This window comes from Zootermopsis nevadensis, unplaced genomic scaffold (assembly GCF_977971745.1).
Source record: "Zootermopsis nevadensis isolate Lab colony 2312 unplaced genomic scaffold, Znev_1.0 Znev_ptg000029l, whole genome shotgun sequence".
NCBI lineage: Eukaryota > Metazoa > Arthropoda > Insecta > Blattodea > Termopsidae > Zootermopsis > Zootermopsis nevadensis.
The window spans coordinates 9,510,075-9,536,530 of NW_028259161.1; the positions used below are offsets into that span (position 1 = coordinate 9,510,075).

General features: G+C 36.1%; 2 long non-coding RNA genes across 2 annotated transcripts in view; one reads left to right on the forward strand and one right to left on the reverse strand.

Moving 5' to 3' along the window:
• The window catches only part of LOC110830375 (uncharacterized), a 295,636-nt gene that overhangs the window by 152,013 nt on the left and 117,167 nt on the right, over positions 1-26,456 (reverse strand). Inside the window, exon 4 of the long non-coding RNA XR_015537595.1 lies at positions 22,349-22,385. This is a non-coding gene — a long non-coding RNA (uncharacterized LOC110830375). The remainder of the gene's footprint in view (positions 1-22,348; positions 22,386-26,456) is intronic.
• Positions 17,193-17,730, forward strand: LOC147872254 (uncharacterized). Its single transcript, XR_015537625.1, has 2 exons — positions 17,193-17,473; positions 17,634-17,730. It is a non-coding gene; the product is annotated as an uncharacterized LOC147872254 (long non-coding RNA).

Here is a 26,456-nt window from a genome sequence, read left to right on the forward strand (position 1 = left end):
TAAAACAGAGGACTACTTTATTCAACAACTTCATAATGACAGTAGAAGGTCGGCAAAGATTATACTGAGGTCATTTCAATACAGACTTATGGCTAAGCACCATTCCCTGTTAAACAGTGGCAATTAGGGAAAATGTTTTCGCAAAACGAAGGACAGTTACTCTGATTAAACTGTTTCAAATAGTTTATACAAAGAGTAAGCGCCTATAATGAACCACACTTCCAGTAATAGTTACGTTGCTTCTACAAGCTACTGAAACATGGTAACGTGAAGAATGTTAGAGTGCTACAATTTATGAACTGTGTGTGCATAATTTCTGCTCAGAAAAGGCATAATTCTTGACTGCTTTGATACTGGGATCGTCGGTTCGAACCCGACCCGAAGTATCCAGTTTTGTCCGCGTCATCTGAATGTAGAAGCCTTGTGACAGACAGAACCCTGCTTTAAATTATTCCAACCAACTGTCGTAAAATATGGTTTCGTAGCATCACATAAAAAAGCGGCAATTGGTTCTCCAAAAATGTAGTCACGGGGTACAACACTACCGAAAATGTAAATACTAACAACACAAGCTATAATTTGTGAGATTTGAGATTCTCACGGCGTTCAGAATGAAGATGTTCTTCTGGGTTTTGACGCCACAGACACTTGTAGGTCAGTACCAGAGTTTCGGAGAAGCATAATACCTCCACCTTTAGAGCTAAAAGTAAAGACTGTATGCTACTACGAGACTTATCAAATCTCATACAAATTTTCAGTTGTTTTGGTCGTCCCAAAGGTTCCGGCCAAGACCAATGTCCTGTGAAACATTTGGAAACGAAAGGATTCCTTTCGTACGGTGGGCGTTGTTAGCCCAACGGCCAACCCCCAAACTGAAGCACAATTTTAAGACCTTTATATCATATAGCAATGTATATAAATATTACAAAAACGAACTATTTTTACTTCCCGTTTATTCTTTCTTAACTTGTGTTTACATCACAAACAAACACCAAAAACAGTGAATAAACGTTGTTTGTTTTATGTTTGTGCAACATCAGTCCTTGTGGGTTGTCCACAACTGATTATTGGACATATTCCTAGCTACCCTCCATATCTAAGGCCCTTCTAGTTATCACTGAAATTATCCTGCACGACACGTTTGTGGAAAATATATTTGAAATCCTATTTTAATACCTTCATTTCTAACTTAGTAGAAGGCGTTCTGTTTATAATTCCATGCAATAACTTTCTGTATTGAATTTGCTATGTTTTCTTCCAATTTATTTTATATTTTACCACGAAAGCATAACTTCCCCCAGAATTTAGTCCCCGTGAGTCTTCTCCTCTCATCCTCCCTGAATCTTGTCTCTTCCACACTCTTCATCAATTTTCCCCCCCTCATACAGAAGTTTTCCCTCTTTACCAAACCCAGGAACGCTTTTGAAATTTAATTCCTTCAGATGTATATCATTATTCCACTTCCTTTTCATGGACTCCCTTCGTAACGCAATTCCGTCTTCTCTCATACAAGCCTATTTGTCCATATATTTTATATTCATACGATTAAATAACTTATTTTTCATTTCTACGCGCCAATCCGCTTAAAAGCTCCGAGTGCGTTTCCGTCTTTAAACCTGTCTCTGCCTAATCTCGGTCCATAGCCTGTGTCTATTCACCTATTCGTACGTACGCCTTTCCACCTGCTTCTACTGATTACTTTCACATCACTTTTATGATAGAATGTAATCATAATACTGTCTCTGTCTGTCTGGCCACTCCCATTCATCACATTTCCTTAGGTATTTCTGCTTACTCTCTGCATAAAATATTTTCCTAATACAAATTAATCGATAGCATTTCATTATAACAGCTAATATAAGGCAAAATTAAGGCTTGCGTGATTTTATTATCGCTGTCAAAACAATCGATCAAAATATTTGTGGTTTATTTTATTTTGTACAAAGTATTTACTTACAGTGGAACCTCGATATAACGCGTGTTTCAGGGGATAGCCTCAGTACGCGCGTTATATGTGAAATTGACATTTGTCTAAATTTGGAATCTCTAACATTATGCATATTTATCCAGTGGCTAAAATACATGAAATTTAAGGTACATTTCAAACTTATGTTTCATCAATGCTACTGGCACAGACCACTATAAATTACATTTCATAGAAATTTATACGACGTAAAACATATTTAATCGTATTTGCGGGACATGATCGCAGACGCAGTATATCTGAGTCCGCGGTATAACGAGGCGCGGTATAACGAAGTTCCACTGTATCTTTATAAAACAAGCTTTACGCAGCTTCATGTACATCCTTCTGTCGCCCATTCCACATACATATAACAGACACCAAATTTTAAATGTTCATAATATCTGGTCACTGCATGACATGTAACGTCGAGGTCGAGTGGTTAGAATTCCTCTTTCGTATTCAAAACATCCCGGGTTCAAATCAAGGGGCTGAGACCGGATACCGGACATGTCTGTCATTATCTTCCTTCGTCCCTTCAGTAAATTTTTGAGATAATACCGCAAATCAGGCCACGACCTGCTCCATCCACATCTTCTTCAATGCATTATTTATTCGTCCTATCATCCAACACTGCAGGCGACAGTGTGAGCTACTGCGGTAACTGCACGACAACCTATCTTCTTAATTCTTTAAACTTCCTGTCAACAACAGTATCAACTAGGATGCCTTAAGAGTGGTGATGGCAATAACAGCGCTAGTGTCGTTCAGGCGTTTTTGTTTAAAATTCTGTATAGCTTTCCGTTTGTCACAGAATGTTTGGAGCAGAGAATTTTCCGTCTCCACTGTAGTGTTAAAAGAGACAACCACAAAAGTAACTTTCAATAATAATACACTTCATTGTTGAACACACGTGCGTTTAAATAACGTTATAATTGACATCTTTACCAATTACTGTTTTCATCCTCTGACTTTTCTCTAAAATAAACAATACCTTTAGCCTCTCAAATAAGATAAATTTATTTCACAGGTTAATTTAACCTTCAGGATCAAAATGATAAGAGGAGCAAAGGAATATTAAGTATAACGAATTAAAAAAACACATTGTCTGAAACTACTGGCATGATAGATGATTTCATAAGTCTATCTCAGACCCGGCCACCAAAAGCACAGAGTTACCCAGTACAACGTAATACGTAATTACACACTGACTGTGGACACTACAGGCATAACTAAAGTCAAAAACTCTAAACACTACAACTCAAATCAAGCTGGTTATCTCAACGATAACGTTTGTAATTTACAAATGTAATATTTTATCAGACCTGAAGGTCACTATCTCTTTCGAATCATATCCCCTCACCTGCTAAGCAAAATAACTTTCCCACATATCATTTAAACATTACATTACCCCGCTATTTCTGTAATGTCGTTAAAAACCTACATTTTGACTACCACATACGAACTTTAATTACCTGTGCCTTATTTTCCCATAGCAGAGCCTACTTACAGTCGGCGTTGTAGTAATTCATACATAAAACTTTGTTTCTCTAACAGGACTTCAGTTGACCTCATTTGGGCAAACAGGGCATGAATGTCTTACCTACAATGCGCTTGAATTCTTGGTATTAAATAATGGGCATTGGAATCGTTTATAGACACCCTATGAATCTGCACTTTCTTTTTTTGTGAGAGGCATTCCTTCCACGATCCTTTCTACATTTTTAAGGGCAAATCATCGCAGGAAAAGTGTTGGCGTTCGCGTTTCGTCCTTTTTCGCCGCATTTCCTGCCATTCCATTAAGTCTGCGTGCATGAGGTAGACGAGAGCATCAAGTCTCCTTTTATTTCCATACTTTCCTTTCATCTAGACGTGGCTCTTCGAAACCTGCCATGACCAGATGACTCGCACTTTCTCTTTCTGTCCTTTTCCTCGTCTTCTTCTTACTCTCCATTTCCTTCCCACCCTTCACACACCCTCCTCACAATTTCACGCAAATAACGGTCTTCCCTCCGCCGTCCAATGGCGTTTTAATCCAGTACAGGGAGACGTCCGTGAAGTTAGCTCAGGGTATGTTCAAATGTCAAATCTTTACATAGACAACAGTGATTTAACCCTTTGAAGCCCTATGATACCCATACGTCCCACCTTCTTCAACACTCAGTAACTCTTCAATTTATATTTATGGGGTTCGTATGATTCTCACTGTAAAGTGGGATTATTTCCTTAAACGGCATTACCCAGCAGATCTTTGCAGTACTAAAGTATTGTGAGTTCTTTGTGGATTTTTAAATATTATTTTGTTAAACTTCAGTTTTATAGGGCTATTACAATTTTATTTTAGCGTCTGATACGTACCATAAAAGAATTTGTGCAACAGAATTGCAACAAACTTCCTCATACGTTGAGAACTGGTCGTTATCAAATACAAATTTGTTGTTATTGTATAGTAACCCCCCTCCTAACGACATACCACAATATAAATACGTTCATCCTGCAGTCTGTGTGAATCTTATTAGTTAAAAGATAAAATGGCTGTTTGTCCCATCTTAGAGAGCAATGTAGTGTAATTCTTCCAATACAATACGATCACATCATTAAAAGTGTTAATTTAGAATCTCTGTTTTTTCAAACTTCACTACAATATTAATGACTATTGGTGGTTTATTTTCTCCCCAAATGTTGAGTTAGTCCTCCATTAGTTGGATAATTATGTTCATGGAAGTAACCGTTTATTTTGGGTATCATATGAAACACAAACAAAACTCTGTTGGAAAAATTCACAGTTTAAATGTTATAGCAGGTGATACACATAGTAACCACTGCGCTTTAAACAGTCGACTTACACAGAACAAAGTTTAAAAAATGGTTAAATACTATTAACGTTTTAAAATACTGATGTACAAAGTTGTAAAGATGAATATAACATTTAAATAAATTATTTTCATTTGTACACCATCTAAATAGCGTCGTTATCTATTTTTAGAACATAATTGTCAAGAACTGATCTGTCAAATTTCCCAGTTCACTTAAAACCACATCAAAGTCACAAAATAAGAGAGTGTACGTTCATATAAGCAACTTCTGAAGCAGCAGCCTTTTCTTACGGTGGACGTGATTGATCTTCAGGTTGCATAAGGGCAGAAAGTAAGTAGATCAGATACTAAAAACTATAATGACATTTCAAGAGCAAAACATTCAAACAGTGAATGTACGGTAATATTTATTAATCCATTTGCATTTAAATTGAATCAATATGAAATAAAATTGCTTTAATTAGCAACACAGAACTGAGAGGTCAGTTACTGAAATGTAACCGCGTGCATGAAATATCAGATGCGGTGTACGTGAACATTTAATTTTTTATTGTTCCACATTCAATAATATGTGGGGAACGAGTTTCAAACAATATCAAATGTATCCTGAAGAACAGTTAACCATAGAATCGAAAACGACAACAGAATTGAACGGCGTCTGCAGTCGCCCGTTGTCCTTCATGTTCTTGGCAAAACTAATTCACCCCTCACTTGGTATGACAATGGCTGTGCAAAAATTATGGTAACCAGGAAATGTAAGGTAAAATTTGAGGTTTTTACAGCGGTGAGTACGAAGATGGGTGTCTTGCGGGTTGTAGCGCCCAGAATACAGCCATGTCTGAAAAAGTAAATTTCAGTGTTTTCATATTTGAAACTTGCTCGAAGTAATTTAAAAATGAAAGCCAGGTCCCCTTGACAATACACGAAATGCAATACATTTTAGTATGTTATTTGCAATATCTTCTACCTCCTAGCAATAACTAGTGAGTAAATCGCACCTGTTCTCTCCTCAAATAAATAAAAAAGAATGATGTCACCTGACACTCCCTTCCATCTATTTCGGAGATAGAATGAAGACGACAATTTGAAATGATAGACCGAATAATTGTTTTGTAGAAAGTTCAATTTAAGCTCATTCTATTGCCAATTAATCTGAATTCCCATCTTCCGAGTGGTATTTTTCCTTTAAGTCTCTCAACTGCAATGCCGTTCGCATTTTTCATCTCTTCCATGCAAGCTATACTCGTCTTACAGCCAACCTTCCTTAATTTAATCAAACAATTAGTCTTGTGTAAGGGCACACAAATTTTGTGTCGTGATAACATTTGGGTTTTCTTTAGCAATTTAAAACACAAAAAGTATTTTTAAAAGATTAAAGCGAGGATATAAGAACCTTTTAATGGGTTAAATTTTAAGTTCGATTATGAAATGCAAACCGCAAATCAAGATTTTCAGGATTCCATCGACATGGATAATGATCAAAATGTGACAATTGAAGGATGTGGTAGGGATAAGTTAGGTATAAATGTATCGGAAATAGATAGCAGCTTCTTCCGAAATGAAGTGTCTATACTGATAACATTAGAAGCCGATTACTGCGTTGGGTGGACGACAGTAGAACGATTCCAGGGCGGGGAAAGAATTTTTATCTTCGCCAAAGCGTCCATAAATTCTGTGAACCAGCCTCTATAGGATACAGGGCACTCTCCTCGTGGATAAAGAGACCGGGGCGTGAAGTTGGCAACTACATATTGGTGCCAGGTTTAGGAATAAGTGGAGCTTTTCCTTCACTCATGTCTCCATCGCTCAGTGCATAATTAAACAGAGATAAATTTATCGTTACCTTACACTGATTATGTCAGGACGAAGACCCCGATACTGAAGCAATGCGACATTGTGTCGCAGATCACAAGGGACGCTGAGAGGGAGCAACAGCTTGCAAACTCGAGAACTGGAGGGGGGTTACATATTGCACGCCATTGTGTTGCACAGTGTTTCTGTACACTAACAACATTAGTGTAGTGAGACGACATATTGGCGTGCTGTATCATTACACTAAGCGTTGCTTGGTATCCCAGGTGCACAGCCGATGTGCAAACTGTTTAATTGGATCAAAATGTTTTGTCCTTGTTTCACATTCCAAATACAATATGAAGCTTATTTATATGTACCATCTTCTACACTAATGAAGCTATTTAAACGAATGGAAAGTAATTTTATATCGTAAATTATTAAATTGGTTGCCGTTTGCAGGAAACATTTTCATAAAAAATTATCTCTGTAAATTATTTGGATAATTTTCAATCCCGTTTTTGTGTAAAAAAGTACATAAATGTGTATTACAGTTATGTAGGTATATTTTTGTTCCAGCTCCTGTGTTTTTGTGGTTTATTTAATTTCTCTGTCATTAACTCAAACAATTTAGGGTCGAGTGATAATGGATCATGAAATACAAAGAACATGGACAAAAGGAGTCATGGTATAATTTAAGGAAGTATCCATACATTCGTCTGAAGGACTGAGAAAAACCACTAAAACACATCCAAGATAGCCAGTCTAGTAGCCAAGATTTAAATCTGGAACCTCAGATTCACTATTCATTAATCATCCTGTCATTCGTCAAAACTACTGACAACATTCGTTAAAAATAAACCACAAATAAGTAGATAAAGTGGAATCTACACCAGGCAAAACATTACAGGTTTGTTATAATTCATACGCCATATTGATGTTATGCGAAGTGCACAGTTCTGTTAACAGTGAAAAACATTTCGGGAATTTGCTGTAACCCTTCGGGTGACATGGTTGTATTACACTAATAGCCCCTAACCTCAAGTGGATTAGATACTATGGGCTGTTCCAGTGGAGAGGTAATTATGGAAAAGTGGATTATTTATTAATTTAGTAATGTTCCTTGAACGGGGGTCGAGCTTCGAACTCACAAGACAATTCTGCTTGTACAGGACAACACAACATCCAGAAAAATCACACACACACACATGAGCCGAGCGCGATTTTATTCAATTCGATTCCAGTCCCCATTGTCCGAGGGGCTAAAGAGATTCCCCACCACCCAATACTACGGCAATTGTGGTTATTCTGATAAACGTGGCAATTTTCTAGGTAAAGTGTAGTGTTAACTACATATACCATCGGCTTTAATAAACAATAACTCTGCATTTTTTATTTGAGTGTTTCGAAAATTCGCAATGCAAACAGGAATTATTTCCTCAAACAGAAGTAACTAGTTGATTTATGTCATAGTGAAGTGTTATGTTTTCTTTGCGGGACGGACTGAATTTGTAATAAATTCGCACAGTATTAAAGTAAAATATACGTTTCTCGAGAGAAGAAAATCACACAAATTTTCTAAGAATGAATTTGCGCACTGCGTACCAGGAAATGGCGTACGGTCTAACAAAACAGAGGAAAATCATGTGACGGACGTATTTGAGGAAAAACGTAACAATGCAGAACCACAATGACAAATACACTAGACACTGGAGTAGCGTTTATGCTCTTATCGGAGACAAGCATCCGTCACGTACACTCACATTCACTGTGTTAGTTGAACGAACAGGTACTGTCTGCGGTGGTGAAAATTAAATGGATTTATTTAACCCTATTTCGTTCAAACCTAACTTTACGTTAATGTCGATCTTGTTACTCTATCCTTATAGAAAGCTCAATCAGTTGCTAAATTTGTGTTGCATAAAATGTCAAAATGCAAGGTAAGTATGTGATACATCCGAAAGATATGAATTGGATCATAAGTAACCTACCTAAGAGACTACCCACATTTCAGTCTTATTTACTTATGCTCTACATAACAACGACCTCAGGAGCTCACTTTACACGGCGTCGAATTATTGTATCATTAATGAATAATACATTCGGGTCGATGTGGAAGGACGTGGTAGTACCGACTGAAGGCAGTAACCCTGAGTTTGCTTGCAGGGAGAGATTAACTTTATTAAAACCTCAGTCGCTTTTATAACCTCTGTACCTGTTTGTCACCTGAATATCAAATGGGAAAAATTACCCTCGTGAAGCACATGTTATCGCTCTAAGCTAAATTGTTAATAAATAGCTTATCTCTCTGTACCTATTGACGAGAAATCTCCAGTTCAATTTAAAAACATGGCCGACTGCGTTGAAGCATTGATTCTCTGCTTTACAACTTGGACAGCAATTTCGATTACGTATCGAAGCACGGCGGGTTACTGAAAGCAGTGGATACAGGTGATATTTCATTTCATTTGCATTCAAACCTACTGCAGCTTCACGCAAATTGATCGTAGGAGCCATACCAAATTCTAAATGGCTGAAAGTGTGGTAGCTAGAACCTGCAAGTATGGACCGGAATATTCTCTCAACAACGACGGTGATTAAACAATTCAAAAATTAATATACAAATATACTAAATGTCTTCCTAACGAACTTCTCTTCAAATTTCCCAATTAAAATTTTATTACATTTCTTTTCTCTCCCAATCGTCCTACATGCCTCACCTAACTTGTCCTTGATTTGTTCATTCTGCTCATGTTTTATGAAGTTTAAATATCATTAACCTACTCGTTAAGCAATTTTCTCTGATCTGCTATTGCTATCTCTCTCTTAGTTATAAATTATCTCCTCCTTTTAAACAACCTAGATCCACGCCAGTGGTGTATAATTATTAATTTAAAAAGCATGACAGTTGTATGTGGAAGCATTTAACGGAAAATACTGTAAGTTCATGGATCCTTTTCGCAACTTGTTGCTAACATTCTGCAGGTAGTACAGAAAATTACAGTGCAGACTGACACATATCGGAAAGAATCCGGGAGTCAGGAAACCTTGTGATGCAAATAAACCCTCCAACAAGAGTATATGCTAGGTTAAGGAAATTTCAAAGTTGATGAAATGGGTTTAAAATACACTTTATGGCAAAAGGAGCAGCTGAGAGTCTACTTGCGATGAGACGAGTGCGTACTGATGCTCTCAGAACGATGTTGACGTTATCCGTTGCGTAGCACACGCTAACTGCTTGTCAACTGTTTACTATCGCCCACTAGAATCTGACAGGCAGAGGAAGGGGGTACAGTAATTACTAATTACAAACTACTGCTACTGCTAGCCTCCACCTCTTTCCTCCAGCTCGAACAACCCCTCCATAACATCCCTTTCTAACCAACCATGCCCCTACACTTACCCCGCCGAATCCGCTTGCAGAAGTTTGAACCCTTTCTCTTGCAAACTATACTGTTCCTGATAGAACCCAGACGTATAACAAGTTCAGTCACTACTTAATTCCAGTGATCAAGCCCCGAGATTCTGCAAGGAATTTCGAAAGCGTAATCTAATTGAAAGCAAGAGGAGTCTGGCAAAGTTCTTCACATACTAAATAAGTTACGGCGTGTCCTCCTTACGGATCGTATAGCTTGATGTTAAATATGATCGTCATTGGCTGAGTCGGTATTACAGCTGTTTGTTCTCTGCCTGTAATGACATAAAACAATTTATTTGTTTCGGGTATCATTTAAACATTAAATTCTCGCTTTATTCGGTTATGTATAACCCAGTTGAAAATACGAATTTTTATAAATATTAATTTGAAAAGAATGTGATAAACGTACACGTACACGAGTTTATATCGTACATGGCACAGCTGAAAGAATCTTATATATATAAATAAATCAGATAGCCGGTCTCTTGTCCCGGTTTCGAACGGCGTCTAAATCTCCGGGTCATAATAACTTTTATCTTTATCGCAACGTTACTTCCAGTTTCCAAAGTCTCTATCGCATCTCTTCAGCGCCTTTCCTCCTCCACAGAGACAACGTTGAGCTCTGACGAGCTCCAAAATGATACCACATAATTCAAAATGAATATTAAAGTCATCGTTATGAAACATTGATTACTTATAATCACATACAGTATGAGTAATTATAATATTCGGTACGTTAACCCGACATGATTCGGCGTTATTTTAGCTATTTCTAAGAGCCTGAATAAAATTATGAATGAATACGTAGACTATTAAAATTTTATTCCAAGAATTATAATTAATCTTAATTTACAAATCACTTAATTAGTTTCTTATGAAATTACTTCGTGTGATCTCTGTTGCAGCCCATTTCAATTTCTACAATCTAGCTTGATTTTTATGGTTAAGTTTGCTTTTAATACTCCTACTTGCTTGATTACACGTTGTGAAATAAAACCTATGATACGGCATTACATGCCAAACCTGACGCATTATTACTCTTCAAATATTTGGTATTCTTTAGTATAGCCTACCTTCCACCAGACTTACAATTCCTCAACATAAAAACAAGAAGAGTATGAAGGCTAGGATTCGAACCGGACAGATACAAATAATACCGAGCCAAAGCCAGAAAGCTAATAATCGATATTATTACTGTAATAATATTGTTTGGAAACATTGTATATAAATATATAAACTGCCACCAGCTCTTGGTGTTGGGAAATTTGAAGAGACGCGTTTGGTGGTTTCTTAGAGAGTAACAAAGTTTCTTTCTCTCCTCATCACTCGATTATAATCTTTTCGTTCTCATTTGGTGCTTCAACAGTTACAATGTCTTCGCACAGACAAGAAAGGAAAGATTTCAAAGGGTTGCGGAGACTAATTCATGTCCCGACACTGATTACTGCAGTGTTAATTTGCAGAACAGGAAAGAAACATTCGTGACGTACTTCGAGATGAACTTACAGAACTCACCTGAAGAAACTAAGGAACTCAAACTACAGAATCATTTGAGAGAGTATACAACAAAGCATAATTGAACACATAAGATATGCATTTCTTAACTCTTTAACGCTGTAGGAATTGGACAAAAAGGAAGTCCATTTAATTTCAATCGATAAAAGCCACAAAAAAGTCAAAAGTTAGCGAAAGGAAGAGTTATTTTGTAAACGTGATTTTATACTCCAAAGATACGAAGAAGAATACAGTACACATAAATAAATTTTCAACAAGTAAAAATGGGTGTCAACGAACTTCAGCATCATGTCGGCTTTTAAATTCATGAAGAGGATGTAATATTTTAGTACATGCTCAGCGTTTACTTTAAGAACTGTGGGTAAAACTAAAACCTAACTTCAGTAACATTAGAGGGCAAAAAATAAATAAATCTTTATCAAGACAGGGAAATATTTACAGTAAAGAACACAACAAATAGAGGAAGATCAGAAGTTATTCTATGCAAGAAAATATGTTGGAATACGAGATAGTTACAATCAAAAGGTGTGTGAAGTATATCACCATTTTATTCATTTCTGTTGATGCTCAAAGATTATGATTGGATCTGTAAAAATAATAAAACATACATAACAATAGAAATTTAATTGGGTAATAAAATGACAGATTAAAAAAGCGCACGTTTTAATCGGTTCTTGGAAGTATAATTTTATACGCTTTCACAGCTTCGCTTAAGAATTCTGAACCATGACACAGCTATTTCGTAGTTCACAAATTGATACATGGCTTTTAAAGCATTCTCACAAACCTAAAATCATAAATGAAGCACTAAATAATCGTGTCTGCTTGCATCGGGCATAATTCTGGTTTACACTAAGTTCAAGAGAAGACGGGGTTCTACATCCGACGAGTTATAATACACATATTCCAAAAGATAAAATCCATTGATAGTTTTATAACTTAATTGTCTATCCAGATTATAATTTAGAGAGTAAAAATTATATTAACGTGTAAAATATATGTTTATACCACACTATACACTCGCCTCACCCTGATTCTCATTCGTCCCTCAACACATATTCATTGTTTCAGACTTATTTTTAACTACATATATTCATAAACCCGATTATGTTCTTGTATTAATCGAATTGAGCACTCAACAATTTTAGTGTATATCTCTGTTTCTAATCCAACTTTCAACCGTCAGTATAGTTGGTAATTTTAGTTTAAAATACAAAATAAAAATATCATAAAATACTCATTCAAACATGGAGTCCATTTACCTGGCCACAGAACATGTTCAATTGAATGAAGAATGAGGTACGAAACTCCCTCTAATGACGTCATTCATATTCATGGGTTTGATGGAGCATTGCCAGCACAATTCAACGGAAAGTGAGAGAGATGTGCTCTTGGTGATGGAATTAGACGCTAGGCAGCTTTCCATCGAGAAAACGCTATTTCCCATCTGAAACTTCGCAGGAAGCTATATCACCCACCCTCCCGAAAATATTCGTGAAGGAATTCGTACGGTGTAAATTAAATATAGTTCAGGACATGTCTCCCGAACGCTTTAGCGTTAATCTGTTTTATGCACAGAGAAACTCTTCTTAGAATCATGTTCGAATAACAGGAAACAGCCAAAGCCGTATGTGGAAGTCTATAATATATCCTATTATTCACAGGCCCTAGAGAAATCGTAGGAGCGTACTTCTTAATTATTTACTTTTTGTAATAAAAACAATTCAGTAAGACGATAGAAATAACTTATAGGAAGCTTCTGTAACTGCCGTGATTACTGTTTACTATCAACAATACTTTTAGGAAATAGATTACTTGTAATCGATTCTCGATGCCACCGCTGTCAGGGCTACACGCAGAACAAATTTGACATCGGATGAGAAAAGTTTGGATACTAAGAGAGCAGTTTGATTGATACAGTTTGAAGTGCCAGGAGCCTGCTTTAAATAACAGCATCGGTATTCCACGTTGAAATTTGGATTAAGATGGTTCAGGATCGCATTATCTTTCACACCCATTACTTGCCAGAGAAATTTTTTCGGTATCATTAATATTTTTCCTTAAATTCGGTGTGATTTTGTATGTTATATCCGTCATATTTCAATAGTATAAAGCTATACTATATATGAAAACATACGTTTCTCCATCTACTGTTCTATTAATGGAATTAAAATTTTCTAAAATATTAAAAATATTAACAAATCTCAGACTGAGCTTATCAAAACATAAACCAACTGCATTATACGTCATTATAAAACCGAATGCTAACCTATTTGTTGTTAAACGTCGTTATGTGACTATCATTTGCCGACCTACACACCTGAGCAGCTTTTCCGTTGAAATCCCATACGCAAGACGTACAAGGGACGTCAAACTTCCCAAGGCAACAGACACTAGAACATTACTACACTCATTTTTTCGCCACATTGTCGTAACTGCACTGTTCGGATAACAAGTAACAGTTCAAGTATTCAACTTTCAATGAAAACGGATTCATGAACTGCAATCAAAATGCGTCATCATGAATTTGGCCCAATTTATATAATGGATACTGGCCTCAACTTGATACCATATTTTGTGTTACAAATGAACTGCAAATAGACAATGATTTGATATTCCTATTTGCAAGTCCATGAGCCATATTATTATCATAGTGGAGCTGGTGGCATTTGATATCACGGGAAAAGCTCAATACAGATACATGAGAATTGCAAAATGCAATAGAGGACAATAAAATCGCGCACAATCGGGTATAATTACATCATGTCCTTTTTAATTCATGTTCAACTAGAACTACGGGACTGTAATTCGCAGTCTGTTTTTGCGAATGTGCATGACTCGAGGGCTCATTCATATTTCTACGGCATTTCGAAACATCACTCCTATCACATAAACTAACTATCCGCTTTATCGTGCTGTTGGTACTACTTTCAGAAATCTACCTAACAAAGGCACAGTTTTCAGAAACCTATGAGTAATAATACCTTGTTTTGTATGGACTGAAGCAGTTAAATACCTCTTTATATTCCAAGCAATTCCTGTCTAATCGAAAGCATTACGCATAATTTTTCTTCGCCAAAAATACGCGTAAGGAAGAAGTACTTTCAATAAAAACTTTTCGGGCAATCAGCCGTGTTAACTGGTTTACTACGGTAACCAGTTAACGCGGTTAATTGCCCGAGAAGATTTTATTGATTGTACTCGACGCGAAAGTCTCAAATCCTATAAGAAATACTTTATTTCTCTAAAAGCAATGTGATACTACACCGAAATATCAAGAACTGATATGGAGATTGGTCTTTGTGCAGTTTAATTTTTAGGTAATTAAAAATCAACACAGAGTTCAGATGTTGGTTTTAGTTTTCTTGGTTTCAGCGAACTGTAGACGTGCAGACGTTTCGGAGAAAAATACTCCTCAAACTTCACGCGAACCGGTCAACGCGACATTGCTACTAACGAGATTCTGGCGACCGAATCATAGTAATATAACTGTTTCATTAGTACAAAGGAAAATCTATATTAATTTGCCTGGTCAGAGGCCTTAAAGTTGGCAGCCCTATTCTTTTTTAATTAGCAACCGGCTGGACTGACTTTGAAATTTTTCAAGTCTTAAACTTAAAAAATGCCAGTTGGACGTTTATGATATATTACAGGCTACAAATAAATAAGGCTTTCTATGAAAAATTAAATGCAAACGCAGATGTGAAGTTGTGGGAATTCTAACATTCTGGTCTGAAATATATGTTTCACGGTGTCTACTACAATACAAAAGTAGTAAATGTATTTTATGTGTCTAAACTTGTTCATCATCTCAACAGTTGTGACATTTCAGGCACTCAAGGCGGTAAAGATGTCGATGTAGGTCTTCTAGAATATAACTCCATGTGGTCTTGTAGACGGATACGAACGGTTCAGACTGAGGCAGTTAAGTTTCTCTTAAATGTTGATATCACTTACAAGTCCCCGTAGCGTTACAAATAAGAACAGTTGATTTAAAGACATTCCCAATTCTGTAAATCTTTCCAAGCACACTTAGGGTGGAACAGAATGAATATTACAACCGGATTAAAGTTAAGTTCTATAAGCAACAAGATCCCCCGAATCACCTTAAAATAATTCTAATCACGCCTTACAGAAGGTATCAAAGTGACATTCGAAAAAAAAATTTAATCACTCTTATCTGTTTGAGACAACTGTGTAACGCTAATGGCAATAATTTAGAACGTCAGAGAAGTATTAATTTTTTTTAATTAGTAGGCTACACACAGCTGTCCCACAAAGCTGCTTCTTCTAAAAGACAGTTCCAATTTGATCACCGATATTTTAGCAAATCCCATCTGTGAGCAACTACCTGATGACATATAACCAAGAAAAAAATCACTAGCATTGCCTAATCACACTGCAGATTCGCAAGACAGTTATTATTCTCTCAGTGATACACAATTTCAACAAACTGTTACTTTATTATTCAGTTGTACTCTCACTTTATTCACTTTTAATTGCACAATATATAATTAGTTAAGCGCGTTGAGTGGAATATAGGACTATACAGTAAAGTCTATCGAAACTGTATAAGAATATTTACCTACATATCGGATTCATCATGTTTTGTTGGAGATAGAATGATGAAATTAAAATGGATCTTATAAAAGTGTTAAGCCCATCAAATGGCTCTTGTGAACATGGTAATAGATCTTTGGGTAAGATAGAAAATATTTTTAATTGGTTGGGCGACTATTGGCTTCCGAAGAATAAGTGCTGAGACAGAATATAATAAATTAAACTAAAGATGTTTCCTTCTATAAATCAATTTAAAGCATCGAAGAAATTTTGAGTCTAATGTTATTGTCCTTCGTACAGTAAGGAATTCAATTTTTTGTTAAACGGCCTTAAAGCAGAAAAGAGACTACATAGCATCAATGAGAAATATCTAAGTCAGAAAGTTAGAGTTGACGTATTCTCGAAGCAACATCGAGACTACTTCACTTTTCGTCTCATTAAGCTGTCATGGATGGCGGGCGTCTCCCAGTCCAAGCAGCTACTTCAGTTTGATCTTACAAGAACGAAAAGTGAAAACAAAGGAAAGGGCAAGTCAAAGACGGTGACAAACTCAAACGCAAGTAAAAAGTACGTTTATTTTATAAGCAAACTACCGAATTTCGTACAAAGTTACCTACACTGTCTTTAGCTATAAACATTTAAAAAAAACCTAATGCTTTATAAACAAAACTTCAGATGTATTCAGACGCCGTTGTGTCCTAAGTGTACACGAGGGGAGATTTATTCATTTAATAATGTTTCTCTACATGAAACTAGTCAGAGAATTTCTAAAAGTGATAAAGTTAATTACGCGTAAAGCGAGTTGCGAGAGAAAGAAACACACAATAGGAAATTAAGAAAGACAAGGAAAATCCGAAATTGAAACAAACTGTGGGAAGGGAAAGTTTTAAAGTATTTCCAAATTATGTATTAGCGATCACTACCCACGACAAAGTCAGAGTTCGTGTAAGATAAAAAGCGTCTCTGTTCTGTGAAACTAATTGAGAACGATCTGTCAGATGTTGACAAGATCTTAAAAAACTGGCCAGAGAAACTAAACTTATGACGAAAACGTTAGTAAGGAGGTAATTTCGAAACCGTAGCAGCGAGCCACTGGCGTGGATATATTTCGATTCATTTTGTACATTCATACAACAAAATAGAACATACAATGGACATTATAAAAATAATACAAAACAAACGACATAGAGACACCATAGAGAAATATCATATACAAAGAACACATAAACAAAACCTTGCACTAAACGACAGCAACATTTACACGAACAATCCGATATTTAACATTCTACAGTCCATTGACCCAACCCCCTAAACAACTTTCACCCAATATATATAGCTACACACGATACCTACAACTCAGTTGCTGTCTGCCATTCAATAACAACGGACACGCACCTCACACACAACCCGGTATGTTATAATACTTTATATTTTGTGATTGTATTTCTTTTGCTTGTATTACGATATATTTGAGTAATTCCTTAAAATAATATAAAATTAGAGTAATATTATTCCATTTCCTATGTCGGTAGCCAGAATCACGATATGAAAATTAAAATTGATTTTGCAGATATAGGCACCCAGACGCGTCTCCAAAATTAAATGAAAGAAGCCTGGAGATGTAATAAAAACGGATAAAACATAAGCAATATAAGCAGAGCAACAGATACACCAGATTTTAATTTTAATTTTGATAGACCTGACGATGATAGAATTGTATATCGAAACATGTCGTCAATTTTAAAATGTAACAATTTTATGTGAAAATTTTATATGATTTTAACAATAAGCTTGTGTAACGACGGAAAATAAAAGTACTGTATTGAGGAACACAAGCATGATGCAATTAAGATATATAGTAGTATCTTATTAGTGAATAATATTAAGAAAATATCTGAATACTTATAATGCTAACAATTATTTATTTTAATCCGTCTTATCACAATATTTAAAATTTCTTATAATTAAGATAATAAAATATCATTGATGTTCCATATCGATTGATCGATTTACATTTTGGAACATCGATCAATCGATATGGAACATCAATGATATTTTATTATCTTAATTATAAGAAATTTTAAATATTGTGATAAGACGGATTAAAATAAATAATTGTTAGAATATTCACAATATGACGCAATTACACTAACTTATAATGCTAGAAACCCAAGTGATTCTGAAATATGGATAGAAATTAGGTTTCCGCTCTACTAACTCCCTGATCGTGTTTTTACTTTGTGAATTATTTAACTGCGCCATCAGTAGCTCAGAATATGTAGCTTCAGATGATAAGAAATGATGTGGAAGAAAGAATAATTAAACAGCAATATCCGGCATCATCCTGGAGGGAGTTAGAAAAATCGCAAAATATATTAGTCAGGATAAACTTATCGGGTCCGCGATATGAATCGGGGCCTCTGGAATACGAAGAAGAAGTGTTAACAAGTTGGCCGAGACATGAGTCCTCCGTCAATACAGTTTTCCTTGAGAAGCTAATAGTCGCACAACTTGCCAAGAAATTCCCCAACATTATGGAATATTCATGACCGTGTTGAAAGGAATCGGCACTAGTGAGAAGGCGTACGAAAGGAATATCGGCCTCAGACGACGACATAAAGTGAGGTCGACCGAGATATCGCCCTACTTCAGCGATACAGGATTTGCAAACAAACATTTACATTTCGCATCAGCTCGTCTGTCGTGGTCCCAAGGAAAGGGTTTATTACGAAGTACATGAGACGCAAAAATGTAATGGCTGTCTCTTTGTTAAATAAACTAAAATACGGTAAAACGTTGTAAACGTTCCTTTCGTAGACGTTTTGTATTTATTCGCCAAAACCACTGTCAACTATCGATCTTTTTGTGGCACAAAAAGCTTAGTTACGAAGTGATTTATCGTGGTTCACCCGTTTCCCTTGCCATTAGTATTATCAAAGCCAAATGACGTTTGTGGTCAAGGTCCCTTGTTCAAATAACCCAAAATCAACCTTAAACCAGTGAATCAATTAGTTTTAAAAATATTGAACATAAATACCTTAACCACTATAATCCTAAGTACAATTATACTGCGTGATTGCAGTCTTCTCGTTTCCTGCTCAAGCTTTATAACGTGAATAGACAGGTCGTGTAGAACACATGGAAGAGATCATAAAGACATGCAAAATTTTACACAAAAATTCAGAATGGAGTAGATAATATGGAATTAATAGGCGTACATAGGAAATAACATTAAAGTAAGTCACAGAAATGGTGTGTGGACGGAAATTATGTGGCTTAGGACAGATTCAAAACGGAGGAGATTCGTAAAGACTGTCATGAATCTTCAGGTTCCATTGAAGATGGGAAATGTATTTATTAGCAAATCGACTATCAGTTTCTCAAAAATGCCTCTATTCCATGGAATTGTTTAGTCAGAATGAGTCAAAGTGAACAAAGTTTCTTCACTATGAATCTTTACCTTTAGTTCAACAAATCTCTCTCCACTAGTATTTTGATGGAAATAAACGCGATTCTTAATTTAAACTGAAATAATAACAGGGGAGTGCCGATTTACGTGCCGCAATACTTTTGTGGAGGTCAGCAGTTATACAGATCTAATAAACCCTGTTCGGGCGCACAGAATTTCATAATATTAGAGTATTCATTCACTGCGCATGTAATGTACTCTTTAAATTATGGGTTCCAGTTTAGATTGCATAAGAAATCGGTGTAGATTTCGTTTCTAAACATAATATGCGGAACGTAATGAGTATAGATCATACACCGACAAGTTAGTTCCTACGCCCAGCAGGAATTAATGGCCATGGAGCTCGGTGGAATTTGTACATGGAAACGAGATCTAAGTCTTAGAAAGACGAGCATTTCCTGCAACACTATTACCTCCTCCAAAACAGAGCTTCATCAAACGAAACTATAATGTTAGGCGCTTTAGAAATGTACTGCTGCAGGGAACATTTTCGGCTCCGCGTTTCACAGTTCATTTATGGAACAAATAACTGCATTATTTGTGCTCTCCTATATGCAAATCTCAGGCTTCCATACAGCCTAGAATACTGTAACAATCCCACAATATAAGAGTATTATGAAATTATATTGTCCTCCCTATACTAACCATAAAATCGATTTAGAACAAAATTGTCCCCTACGTTTGTGAGACACTAGCAATCAAACTATTAAAATATTCATGTCGCATTCTTTCAGAAGTAGAAAATACTTCCACTTAAATATGTTAAAATATAGAGAACAACAAATACTAAATATTTTAACAATTTGAAACCAAACACAGACTAAACTCGTTACCTGAGTGCTGTTATGTAGTATCAGCTCCAAAAAAATTCACTCTTTTCTTCACCCAATCGCTGAATAATCTCCGATTACATAAATTGTAAAAAATTTATTTCTACCAGCAAATTCAACTATGTTTGTTGGGTCATATACGGGGTTCGTCACGGTTAATACTGACGCGGTCGATTAGTTTATCAGAATTTTCAATCTGAACACTAAAATTTTTTTAAGATTGGTCCACAAATAAAAATCCCGTTTAGTATACGTCATATTACCAGATAGCTATTATAAATTGCCTTGTGTATATAAGCTACTCATGAGGGATGACTAAAATACAATATTTGTTAAAACATTTACGTGTGTGCATGGTATTGAATGGTACGCTCCATTAGAACGCAGGTGGGACCGTTTTGTTAAGCAATCAATCACAAGGTGAATAGCGAATAAAGCCGCCTCCTATACAGTGCACAAGCCCAACGATTCAGAACCAGGCCGACAAGTTGAACAAAATTGATACCCCTCTTTAAAGAAGACAACATACTATCTGTCGATCACGATCTATGTCGTGACACTCTACGTCGAAGATGGAGATAATACATTCTCTTGCGCTTTTAAGCACCGTCACTTATCACAACGTCTTCTACACTATAGTGAAATGTCAATTTTTTTTCATGTTTTGATTGAGTTAAATCAACTCACGACCAGATATTTGACCTAAGTACTACCAGCACAGGGATCTAACAACTGCTAAGATATTTAGTGTGTACAATTTCATTTGTTGTTTAGATTTAAAGAAATATAAATATTTTCAAACAACAGGCTAAATAAAAGAATATGCAACAATTTAAATTATCTGGGTCTGACGATAAATAAATTCAGTTGAAACATGTAGTCAAGAAAAATAGATATTTGATTGTAATGTGTGAGATGTTATGAAAAAGTTATGTGTGGAAGAGACGGTATTTAAAAATATGTAAGAAAAACTCAAAGCACACCAGGATGCTGCAGTACAAGATCGTAACACATTCCTCCGAAATGTTGGCAATCACCTACAAGATCACACGGCACCACAATCCAGATATTCACCGCTTCATGAGCCTCAAACCCCAAGACGACATATTCTTTCATTTTCATTACATTTGTTTATGGAACTGCTTATGAAACCGGCGTTACTCCCTGCAACATTTCTTGCTACGATTATTTCTACAGTTTGTCGTATGCACATAACGATCAGTCGTCCGTCAGGTGGAGGCAGTATGTTCTCACAGAACGTTTGTTTCTACCTATAAGTCTACACGTCGCCTAAACCCAGAAGATGAACATCGACAAAAAGTTATAGTTTTTATCAACAAAACAAAAACATATTGTCCCCACATAATTGTTTGGCTGTGTGATTTTCGTATTAAAATATACCTCCAAAGGTTATAAACGTATATTATAATAGATAACATTTATCTGATGACAACTAGAAGTTTCATTCATTCTAAGGAGAAATGCTAATAAACGTTATTTATAAAAAAAATATAAAATAAACGTTTCGGTGATCATAAAAGTATAGTAAGTACGTATATAATTCCGAAAACATATCATACAAAGTATCCAAAATTTAAATTTAAATGAGGAATTTTATTTCTACACACTCGGTAGCACTCGTTTCGTATACGAGGAACCAGCACAACAATGTTTCCAGTTTTTTTCACTGCGTTTATTGAATCGATTTTCTCTGAGAATTGTGTTTAAATCAGAGCGATGATTCCTTGGACACACAAATGCAACTTCCATAGGCCTATATGTTCAAAGCAATACATTAAGGTCAAGAGATTGTAGTATATTAGAAAGCTCTATGTAAAACCCCTGTGTGCAAATGCATGTGGCTTCAGAAGCTATACAGTAATAACAACAACAATTAACTGCCGGGTTAAAAATGTTTCATATTTAAATTATTTCCAAACAAAACACATTATGAAATATGAATAAAAAACGTAATAATGTACTTACGTTCATACCAAGTCTGGAAGCCGTTATACATTCGACACTGCAAAAAATAATTAAACATATTTAGACGAAAACTACTTTCAAACAATAATATTTTACAATTTTTTCGAAACAGTTATTAATACAATTTAATAATTATACAAGAAGTAATATATAATATAAGTGCTTTCGGTTAATGAGATCTGAGGTTCGTGCGGCAGAGAAAATAATGGCCATCTTCTGGTTCGTAACGTCGTGTGGACTTGGAGGCAAATACCAAGATTGCAGAGCACATACTCATCTGCTTTACACATCTACGTACTGTGAACACGTCTTAAAAATCAGTGCTTCTAAACATTTTCAACCCAGTTTGTCCTCACAAAAAAATACTCAATTCTTCTTACGCTGTACTTTGACCTAGTTAAAGTTGTAATTCGGAGGAATATATTTTATTTCGAAATGCACTATCAGATAGTTAGTTTTGTGCTATTCATTAATCAGCAATTTTAAATAAGGTCGTTCATCCTCCAAAGAATGAGGCGACGCAGTTTCTCGACACCGACGGACAGACAAGATCAACCGAGGCATTTGGATTATAACGAAACTAATCCCAAGTATTTTAAAATACACTATTACGTTTCTCCGGTCTCACCAGCAGCTTACATGCAGTGACCTCTATTGCGTTAAAAATCTCGCCCTCTTCTTAACGTATGCAACATTAAGTCTAAAAAGAAGTGTGAGGCTGAAAAAATTGAATTAATTTAAGGGATACCTCTGTAAAATTAGTATATGTTAGTATACTTAAGTGCTTAATGTTACTTATAATAATTTATTTTCCGTATTACATATTAAAGGTGTATTTTATATTTTAGCTAGTGATCGTTTTTAGAAAAATGTCCATTCTTCCGTGAAAATCAAATCATTTTTCTTCAAGAACAACACTTACAGAATTTCCGCTGAAATAACTATTAATTTATGATTAAAAAATATAAGAGAGGGTAGCATTCGATGGAAGCAAATTGGAATAACTGGTTAAAGTGCAAAGCGCGAATTTTCCACCTGTTTGCATAAAAAGTTTTCAATCACGAAAATACTGGAAGCGCGTGAGGAGTGTGTGTTTCTTTTCAGTCCGTTCTACAGTTCTAAATGCATCAAAGTCGGGCGCACTTTTACAGGCTCAAATGTATAACAAGCACTGAGTAACATCCCTTCACTAAAATCAATAGTATCTGCTCGCATTTCATGCAAATGAAATAATTTCAACGCTTAGCTGATTGAGCGGTAAATTGCGCAGAAGCGATCTGAGAACCTCAGTACATGAACTATCGATATGTAGCTGATCTGTCGTTATATGATGTCTAAGTCTTATTATCTTCCGAATTCTTATAAGGTTATTTCCCTCGACATTTATCTTGGCGTCTTTCCGAACGTGTGCCCTGAGGAAAGCTTAGGTTAGTATGGCACTCTGTACGTTTTACGCTCAGTACGAGCGGTGAGCACACGTTAAAATGAAGTGAACACCGCCGCGAAGAACTTTCATTTTGGTCTGTTTTTCTGTCCCTATACATAAATCAACGGGTAACGTATCGACACAAAATCTACCCTACCAACTGTAGATTACAAGTAAACTGAAGAGGGTGATAAATACAACTTTCGCTCTTTAATCTAGATGGCAGTTTCCTGCTCGCGTATTCTTAAAACTGTTCCTTCGATCAAATCTCTTTGTCGGTTGTTTTCTGAACAATACGTGAAGGGACCACTCACTTTATTCAAACCTTCACAAGTACTGTATTTCAGAAGGGAACGTTCATTATGTTGTCATCCCCGAGGACATGATAATTGAATACATATTACATTTAATTGGATCTAACCCAGCAACGGCACGATTCAAGTCGCGCACTGACACTGCCAGATCAAGGGTTTGAACCTCGCCGATGATATGCATATTTGTATACTATCCTTACCAACGCATATGGTTTCATTTCAACCCATATTTAACCGTGCCCTACTTTTATGGTTGGCTCGCATATAGATAAAAGTGAGTCCTGAAGGAGACATGAAAACTGAGTATACTGAAATGGACTGATCATATAAAGGTAATTTTCCTGGAAAGGATTTCATTTATAAGCCAAACACTTAAAACTATACGTAGAATTTGAAATTTAAATTTCTCACCTACCACAAATGACTGCATGTATGCAGCCTTCAACCAATAAACTGTATAGATAATTTGGACAATCATAAGAATCTGTCATGTACCAATCACAATATGCTAACAAGTAGCCAGAGCGATTTATACTAGATTCACGATCAAATGTAGAGACCATTACAAACTTCGTTTACTGTCAGAGATCATTTTACAATTTCCGGAAGCCACTTTCAGGATATTAACACAATGTTCGCATCCTCTGTTGAATTTTCACCGATAATATTTGTAGAAGTGACTGCACATGAAATTACAGACCAGCTTTACCCGATATAGGTTTACTCTGTTCTGGCAGAAGACAGCGATCCCTGAGGACTGCATAAAGTTGGTCATGAACTAGTCAGTTCGTTTTTATTGTTAGCCCAGATGAAGGGCGTAACGTTATCTCGACATGCCAGCCATAAAGCCAGAAGCTAAACAGTAGAATGAAGCAGGCGTTCTGGAGGAGAACGGACAACACCCTAATCGATTAGGTTTGCGGTAGCTTACGATGTATGGTCACAAACCCGAAAAATCTCCTGTGTTCGACTCTCTGTGAAAATTTTTGCTTAGAGCTAAATTTCTCTGTTATTCAAAGACACGTGACGGTAGGGCCATACTACAAAACCAGGATGAAAAGGGTTACGACTATAACGTATGATGCCACTTCTACGCAGTATACATGAGCTTAGTGGAAGCGTACGACAAGACGCCAACAGCTCGAAGCCGAACGTCTAGACGCCTGTCGTCACGACGCCGACTAAAGATGCTATCAGTGTCAATCATGAGCAGGGGAAACCACAAGCCACTACGCTGGGAAAGCGATGACGAGCGTCGTGAAGCCGACTCAGACGAGCAGCGTTGAGACACCGATTTTAAGACGCCGACACTAGTAACCACACTAAACGTTGACTAGGCTAGGGATGCGATCTAATCGATGAACTATGGATAATTTGTGCTTCCCCAGCATTAATTTTTGTCATACTGTAACAAACAATCAAGCAGTTTATGCTTCATTCGTGTATTTTCAAGCATGAAACATATGTTTTGGAAGCCAAGTCGTCAAAAGATGTTTCCATCTCAAACTAATTACGATAAAATAACAAAGTTCATATATTTTGACAAAAGCTTAGAGGGTTGCACGGATCAGTTACCGTGTATACAGAAAAATGCAGATAATTGAGAGGAAAAAACAAATTATGAAATGGAAAATGAAGAAAGAACATCAGTTAAATCTTCTACAGACAGGCCCTTTTGTTTGGGTTGATACCCAAGATGTTTACTGACATGTCACATCAGAGAAAAACACTGCTATTGATCAACAGAATGTATTTGTATTAAAATACATAAAATGGTTTTGTTCCAAACATAATTTTTTGTGGACAACCTCAATTAACTTATATTCGTAAATGAGCAGACAAAAGTAGAATTTCATTTTACACTTTAAATTTTAGGTGGTAACATTTTAACCCTACTATAATTTGAAATGTGTTACAAAATATTCGTTGAATTGTAAGGGTAAAACGCCATTTATAAAAGCCGTGTTACATAGCATTTTAACATGGCGTGTCTTAGCTGACTTGTCATTGAGTTATGCATCTCTTGAATGCACCTGGCATTTCTATTATATATCGACAATGCTAAAGCGAATAGTAACGAAGCGAACAACATCCAAGTCCTACGGCAGTGTCGGACCCGGTTCAGAGAATTTCCGCGAAATATTACATGCATATCCTCTTTCCATCAATCTATTTAGCCTGTTTCTCCTCCCCCCTGTCTCTCTTCGTATAAATCAACAAACTTGTCATATAAATAAAAACTGAACCACCTAAACCGTTACCTCCATATGAGTCTGCGATATGGATAGAAGTTCGGATCAATACAGAGTTTAGAAATAACTGCATTTGAAGAGAAAATGTGTCCATATATAAACCGATTGTATGCACT